The following is an 8,651-nucleotide window of genomic DNA, read 5'->3' as shown; positions in this document are numbered from 1 at the left end:
TCCACTTCGTCAGGTGTCTGTGGTTTTAACCACAGTTATGCTTGGAAAACATAGGAAAATATGGCTATGTGGTTCATCTGGATTAATATAGTCCCTTGAGAAATCACCACTGAAAAGGCAGCCACAGCGATGGTGGCTGCCTTCTGAGTCCAGGCTAGGTTAGTCTGTCCTCACCCTCCTCCAGCACATTCCAGACCCACGGAGACAACCCCTGTGTCTCTGTTTCTGAGACTCATTTTGCTTCTGAACAGTCATTCTTATGTCAGTGAAGTTAATCCTGAAATTATGCTCCTAAACACTTCTGGTATTCACCTCTTGGTTTTATTACTTCTTTCTTTTCCAGGAGTTGAGTTTAATCAATGACCTAAAATGAACTGTACCTACAGTATTATCTCACTTCCTAATCAACAGTAACCGGCACCACAACATCCTGACACATGCACTCTCCTGCTGGGGACAGCCCCTGCTCTTACACGGGCTGCATCACAGCTCTTTTCTTCAGAGAGAAAATGCAATGCTGCCAGCAGAACCCAGTTTAAAGCAGCGCTGGCAAAAGATAGGGTGCTATGAGAGGAAAATGAAATACTGCTTGCCTCTGCCTTTGCGCAGCTGCTGTTTTCTAGGATGTGTTGACTTAGGAAAGTCTTTCTTTGTGTAGTCCTCTTTCAGATGTTGCTTAAGTGCAAATATGGGCTGTTAGTTCAAATTTAGTAACAATCAGGATTGATGGAAAATCTCATACTAGGATGCGACAAAGAAATTCAATTACATACATACACTTGATTTCTATGCTAATAAGACTTACAGTAGTGCTAAAGAAACTGCATTCTTGACTACAGTGGCAGCTGGGTTTTGTCACTGAATACTGTGTTGGCAGCATACTAATGACTCATTTCTGACTGCCGACAGCTTCTCGAGAGACTTTGTACAGTGATTTAAAGCCTGGTGCCAAGCCTGCGGGAGTCATTGCGCCAGACCTGGGACCCCTTTGAAGTCAGTGGGAATTATGCTGGGGAGTGCAACAGGGGCAGGCTTTGGGCTAACAAGCACTGCAATCAACTTCAGCAAGACTGGGATCAGGCAGATAACCTGAATTTGCTTTCTCACCTGAGAAACAGGTGACACAAATAGGCTGCATTCACATTTGCATCTGGGTTGAAAATGGTGCTTCTTTTTTTTGTGAAGGCAGGAAAGGGGAAATTGAGGGAGGTTTTTATAAGTAAGTTACAGTGAAATATAACTACAATTCTCAGAAAAACCTTTCTTTTGTCCAAGAAGACACAAAGATGGTGACATGGGAGGGCATGGAGTCCTCCCCATCCTGGACTTGCCATTTTATCTAGTGTACGAGGGGTGTGCAAGCGTGGAAGGGTGGAGGTGAGATGGTAATAGTCTCATAAATATTACCTTACTTGTGCTCACAGGGAGTCAGTATATGTACAGGGGCTGAGGAGAAGGCATGTCAGCAACTGCTACTTGGTTGGATTTTGCATGCTGGCCACTTCCCAAGGCAGAAGTCTGGCAATGTCTCCATCATCTCAATGTTCACAGATGCACCTTCTCATTCTCTAAAGGACAAAATGGAGACCTGATATTAGTAGATGTAAATCCCTGGACAACCACTTACACCTCAAAGGGACCCAAACACAAGATGGGAGCAACGTGTTCCAGTTAAACATGAGTGCACTTTTTATATAAAAGGTAATTAATACGCCAACCTAACTGTGTCCAGCTGCCTTGGTAGTACAAAGCAGCAATAACAAAATGAGGCCAGCACCAACTGCAATTCTGAGTAGCATGTAGTTTGAAGGAGAGATGTCTTTGTATATTCCCTTCTTTGTATATTCCTTATGCATGTCTTTTAAGGGGAAGAAAAATCTAGGCATAAATACCTGTGAGGCAGTGGGCAGCTCGAGTTCTCTTGCACTTTCAAAAGGGATTGGATTTTGGGTCCCAAAACTTTAGAGTTTGGTAATAATGGGATTTTTGGTGGCGGTTTTTTTGTACCATAACATGGATATTCATTTTCTTTCTTGAGGACTCTAGAAAAAACTCCAAAGCATGTTTATTTCTCACAGGTGTATATACTAAGAAGTAATTTATTCAAGACCTGGACTCAGATAAGTTTTTTTTTTTCATGATACATTGGAGGCTTACTGCTAATTATTGCATCTGATTCTCACCTGGTGTAAATAGAGCAGCCTGGTGACTCCTAGAACTGAACTGATGCAAACCAGTGGGCATCCTGGCCCACTGGAGTCTGTTCCCAGGATATGTGCTGTCTCTTTAGCATGGTTGGTGATGCATTAGTTAGCTAGCTGTACTGAGGCTGGATCTCATCTGTATCTTGCATGGTTGAGGTAAACCATGTGTTGATGCAGAACACAAATGCATGGTGGCACCCAGTATTTGCAAGGTGCCTATGAAATAACTCCTCTCTCTCGAAGGCTCTCATCCTGGCTCCACATCCTCTCGCTGCTTTGGTCCACTAATGTAACCCCCCTGCACGGTGGTGAAGACAGACGGCTGGCTCTCAGGGTGTGCAGGTGGGGTTGTGAACGCATCCTGGTCTCTGGTGGGATCTGAGAATATCCTCACTCCACACAGAAGCAAAGGCCTCCGTGCAGAGCGATTTTGGAGGCACCAGTCGGTGCAGATCAAAGCTGTGCTGGGGAGCACCGGCTGCCATCTGTTTCTGCCGGGGCTGCAGCATCAGCTGCCCAGGAGGCAGTGTCGGCACTCATGTTCAAGGCAAACACAGGCCTTTGTTTCCAAAAGCAAATAACCTTATCTTGGTGAAACTCTGTTTCACACAGTTATTTGAACCAAACAGGAAGTCTGTGGGTTTTTTACTTTGGTATTAAAATGAGCATTTTGTCTGTTTTTCCAGATGCTCAATGCATTAGTGAAATCTAGAAGCTTAATATTTTTTAAAAAAGAAATTTCCACTAGATTCATGCTGTTCAACTATATTTACATACTTGCAATTATGTGTACTTACATTGCTCTCTCTCTCTCTACACATATAATTATATTGGTGTATAGATATATATATATACACTTCTACTTATTCATACTAATAGACAGACCTACAGTATTTACTCCCTTACATTAAAGCTAGTCACATAGGAAATCCATAGGCACAAAACATCTCTGCAGGTTCATAACTCACAGTGATAAAGGAAACAAAGGGGAAGGGAGAAGGCAAAAGGAAGAAAAAAGAAAAAAACCCCTAGAAATTTCTGCATGAAATCTGTTGCTTTCAACAAAAGACACCAGAGCTGCGAGGGTGACTCAGAGGAGAGCCGCAGAAGACAAGGCTTTGGCTCAGAGTGGATAACCAAGCTGAGACAGGCAGGAATGGACTGGAAATGTCCAAAGGCAAGATGGATGCAGTTCAATGGCAAGAATTGTCTCCCCTGGAGCCATGGGGGGGCCATCAGGGTGTCTCCTCGGCAGGGCCTGGGGAAGCAGGAAATAAATCTCACATGTTGGAGAGGCTTTGCACCTTCCCCAGCTCAGGCCATAGGCTAAAAGGTACTGCTGAAGCCACAGAAGACAGGATTAGGCATGACAGAGGTGTCAATGGTTTGTAGAGCTTGAAAAGTGCAGTGTAGATCTTCAAGGAGTAAAACTCAACACAGAAAATAACAGCAGAAGATTCATGGGTTTTTTAGTTCCTGGCAATTTTCCAGTGAATCCTTTTGCATTTTGTTTTCCATTAACCAGAGTCAAAATTGTTTGCAGGATAACTACAGGCTGAGAAAGTCAGTTCTGCTGGTCCATGTTTGTGGTATTCTTATATCTCGGTAGATTACAAAACTGCCTTATTTTCTGATGTTTCTCTGCAGAAAGCTCTGGGAGTGATTACAATCCAACTACAGTTGTTCTTCCCTCTCCAACATATCTGGAGATCAGTCATGCCATGTAAGCACCTGTATTCCATGAAAACAACTATAAAATCATGGCTTCTCAATCTAAACATTAGTATTTTAGGGCAGGGCTGGTAATGTATTTGCTCAATGCTTCTGTGTGAATCTCTGTTGTAAACTGCTGATGGCTGTGCCAGATATACCCATCAGACATAAAATTTTTCATGTTGAGTGTCTGTCTGAAGCTGATTTTTCATTTTTAAATTGCTGCCAAAATAGTTCCACTGGTTTCAAGAACGGAGCCAGAGAGGAACATATTATTTGGCCTGTGTTAAAACATCCTGGCATAATTGTATGCTTATGCAGGTAAGGCACACAGAGACCCACCACTGGCCTCACCAACATACTCAGAGAGCCACACCAGTGTCTGGCACTTCAGGGTCCTTTTACTGCTGGCAAAAGCCAGAGGAACCCAGATATGTGCCAGCACAAAGCGTCTTGCCCCAGCTCTGCATATGAGCAAGAGGATGTCAAATGCTGCTGCCAGCTCTCCTGTTGGCTCAAGAGGCAGAGGTCCCTTCATTTGAGCTCTTGACTCCCCCCTGGAAGGTGTCCCTGGAACCACACACAGCACAATTTGTGGCTGGGGAGGGAGCTCGGATTCCTGGTTTTTGACCCCAGAAAATGAGAATCGGTTGCATTTTAAGAGTGCCAGGTTTGCAAAGCCTGGGTAGCCTTGCTGCAGCCCCCTGGGACCCTCTGATAGAGCCTTTAATTACACGGTCACACAGTGCTTTTCCCCCCACAGTGCTTTTCCTGTGTCTTTCAGGGCTTAGGATGGCCAGTGCTTTTCTAATGAGCAGCTGTTCAGTATTTGGGTTTCTCCTCCTTTCTCAGTGTGTGGTTCTAGGGACATTATTCAAGCCTTGCTATGAATACAGAGTTACTAATTTCTTTGTGCAATGCTCCTTGCTCAATACCTCTGTGCTTCACAAATGTAATTTTGCAAGACTCAGGTGAAGAGAGGAGAGGAGAAACAAAAGAGTAAGGCAAAAAAAGCCATTCCACTAATGTGAGGGGACTTGATTTCAGATGTGTGCCTTCCAAAGTAAATATACAAATAAATCTAAACATTTAGCTGTTTATCTAATTGTAAGCCTGTGGTAGATAGATGCACCAGGGTATATGTGCTGGTAGCAGGAGGGCTGCATGTGACCACAGTGTTGATGGGTGAACGGGGGCTGTGCAGCCCCTGCCCTCCCCCTCGGATGGGGTGCTTGCTGCTCTGTGAGGTGATGATGGGTGGTTTCCAACTCCCTTTACCTGCTCTCTTCCCACTCGTAAACCTGGCATGCTTTAGCAAATTCGAGTTCTTCACAAGGGTGAGAAGGAAGGAGGTGACAACTGTAATACATTCAGTAATTTATGGCTGCTCTTGCAGTGCATGCTAATAAAATCAATGTTATTTGAAGTTGTGTGCTGGAAACACTTGGATTAGGCTGTTCAAAACAGGCTGTTTAACCTACTCATTGTCATTGAGCTTTAAAATTAACAAATTCTCACAGTTTACAAAACTGAATTGGAAGTGCTTTAATTTTGTTTTGGCTGAGGCCCAAGAACTGTTTGAAGGGTGGAGTTGCAGAGAGAAATACTGACTGACTCCAGGTGACTGCTGTGCAAATTAAGCTCCTGAAGGTAGATCAGGTCACCAGCAGAAGCTGGCAATCGCTTAACATGATTATGATTTAGGTCTGTTTTTTCAGAGTTTCTTCAAACAAAGCAAACACATGTCAATTCAAACAAGTTTGCAGTACGAGTCTGCACACACTCACAGATCTTTATGCATTGACTCACTTGGTCTTCACAGATAAGATTTGCCTTCAGGAATTCCAGGTCCCTGAAACCAGGGGGAAAGTCTAGAGCAAGAAAGACTTACCCATGGTAGAGGAGAATAAGGTCAGGGAACATTTAAACCAATTGGATATACAGAAGGCTATGGGACCTGATAGATGCAGCCATAAGTGCTGAGAGAGCTGCCAATGTCATCGCAAGGCCACTCTGAATCATCATTGACAGGTCACAGCAGTAGGGGGAGGTTACTGAGGACTGGAAGAAAACAAATGTCCTGCCTTCTTCAAGAAGGGCAAGAAGGAAGATGCAGGGAATTACAGGCCAGCCAGCCTCACCTTGATCCCTGGGAACGTGATGGAGCAAATCCTTCTGGGAATAATTTCCAAATATATGGAGGACAAGAAGGTGACTGGGAGTAGTGAGCGTGGATTTATGAAGGGAAGATCTTGTCTGACCATCCCAGACTTCTACAGTGAATTAACTGGCTTGGTGGATGAGCAGAGAGCAGTATGTTGTTTATCTTGACTTTAACAAGGTTTTCAGCACTGTCACCCATAATATTCTCACAGACAAATTGATGAAGTACCTCCTATATAAAAGGACACTGATTAGGGGATGAAACTAAACTGTCTTCAGAGGCCAGTTCCAGCCACAGCTATTTCATGGTTCTGAAACAGCTGCAGGCTTTGGTAGCCCAAATGATTATACTTATTTTTCAACAGGCACATTTTAAAATTTAAAATACCTTTCTGAGTACATCCAGGGTAGTTAAATGAGTTGCCCCAGGTGCCACTAAATTTGCTTCGAGGAGAGGCTTTTGCCCTTGATAGAAATGATGATAAAACCTTAAGTGAAAAATAGTGGTGGATAACAGAGCAGAGCAGCCTTCTCCTGCATCCAAGCCTAGCAGCTGCCTTTCAGGCTGCAGCACCCTGGGCTGTTATTCCCTCTGCAAAGTCAGGACAGTGTCTGCATGGCAGCACCCTCCAGCCAACTCCCATGGGGACAGGTACAGCACAAAGCTGCTCATAGCCTTGCGCTTCTTGATGAATGCTGGCTGATGGGCTGCACGCAGGCTGGGTCAACTCTGATTCTCTTCACATGCCATGCAGTACTCTAGGTGACTTCAAGAGAGATGGAGGTTTTTGCCTGGCTTGGGGGAGGCTGAGGGCCTTCTTGCTCCTGGTGAGGGGGAGAAAGCTGCCAGCATGTGTCCACCCACAACATGGGCTGCAGCAGCTGGGAAGCCGCTCACTTGAGAGATTTTTCCCCTGGGACTGAATTTTACTTATGATCTATAAAGCACAGACAAAAAAGGTGAGATTAGAAAATTGCTGAAGAAGAATGGGAACCCCAGCTGGAGCTGAGAGGCGAAGGTCTGACCGGATATCTGCACCCCGGCGGCGAGCTGTTGGCTTTTCTCCCCAGCTGTGATAGAAAGAGAGATGTGAGCAGGAGCTTCACGGGATGATGGTTACTATGGCTACCCCCACACTGTCCATCCAGGCATCCATCTGCTTGGCTCACAGGGCTGGAAAAGATACACTGCTTCTTTTGAAAGCTGATGGTAATCTATCCTCACTGGCTGGACAGGGATGATATCCTCCTCTGAGATCAATTTTGCCCAGCGTTTTTTAAGCTATGAAAACCGTTCTAACGGTTGACAAAGAGGGTGTTGTTTCCTTCCAATAGTTGTCTTATTGTTACCGAAGAAGGGGTACAATGACAATGGAGAGGTACCAGTAGGTCCCCAGCACACTGAAACACCCATCAACTTCAGTGGGAATTTAACCCTTCAGATTTACTTGGGAGATTGCGTACTCCTGCCAACATGTCGTGGTGTTGGTTTGACACATTCACAGGTAATGGGGAATGGAAGTTGTAAATGCAGAAGCTGCTATCTGTAATTGTTTGTTCATGAGCCTTTTGGACGACCACATACAGATACTGTGGGATAACAATATAGGTATTGTGGAACAGACTGGGTTTCTTCCTGCTGCAAAGAACTTGCTTCTCTGCATAGGGTTATTTTGCTGGCAAGTGGGACACATGGGAGAAAGCGTTACATGTTGTGAATGACAGTGTCAAGCACCGACCTTGCAGTAGATGTTTTAGAAAAGCTGAGCTAGGAAAACTTTTTTGAAAAGTGTTTGTTTAAAAAAAAAAATCTCTTTTGCTGGAGAGATGATCAGATAGAGTTTACATATTCTTTCACTCCAGTGATCCTCTGTGTACAGACAGTCTTTCATTTAGAGACTGGTCTGGGATGAAAAAGATTCTCCCAAATGTCAATTCTCTTGCTCCTGGGCAGTTTCTTAGTCCTTATCATTCAATACTACTGTGATTGTCCCCTTAAATGTTTTATATGGCTATTCCTCTTTGGAAAAGTCCTGCAAAAGCAGAATTCCCGACAGACACACAGTTGATATCTGTGGAATATATGGGGACTATACAGGGACTATACTGCACTATGCAGGTAAATATGAAAAGCACAAATATGTATGCAGTGCAGGCTTATCACACATATGTTGTATACATCCTTTTGAGTTGTGTGTCTTGAATGCAGAATGCATTTTGTTTACCTCTCGGAGCATCGTTGTGGTTGTCGTTGTGCATTGGGATGGCTGGGGGCTTCAGGAAGCTGAAATCAGGTTCTCTGTTTCCTCTGTTAGCCATGTCACACAGAAGAAGCAAACATTTCACCAGTTGGTAGTTTGTCTTATCATTCGCTTTCCTGCCAGCTTTATCTAAGTCCTCTGACTTCCAGGAAACTGGGGTCTGTTACACTAGCAAGATAGGCTCTTCAGCCCTGACTGATGGAGGTGTAGACTATCGGACTTACAAACGATTTTAGGTAGAAAGGCTTTGTTACCAAGGCAAGTAGAATGTAATGTGCTGACAGCAAACAACAATCCACATCCTGGGCAT

The 8,651-nt window shown here is 44.3% G+C and overlaps 1 pseudogene; it reads right to left on the bottom strand.

The window, feature by feature from the left end:
• Positions 1-5,191: 5,191 nt before the first annotated feature.
• On the bottom strand, positions 5,192-8,399 carry LOC141944135 (leucine-rich repeat protein 1-like; annotated as a pseudogene).
• Between the last annotated feature and the right edge of the window lie 252 nt (positions 8,400-8,651).

This window comes from Strix uralensis, chromosome 5 (genome assembly GCF_047716275.1).
Source record: "Strix uralensis isolate ZFMK-TIS-50842 chromosome 5, bStrUra1, whole genome shotgun sequence".
Taxonomy (NCBI): domain Eukaryota; kingdom Metazoa; phylum Chordata; class Aves; order Strigiformes; family Strigidae; genus Strix; species Strix uralensis.
This window is presented reverse-complemented; position numbering and strand designations above follow the sequence as displayed.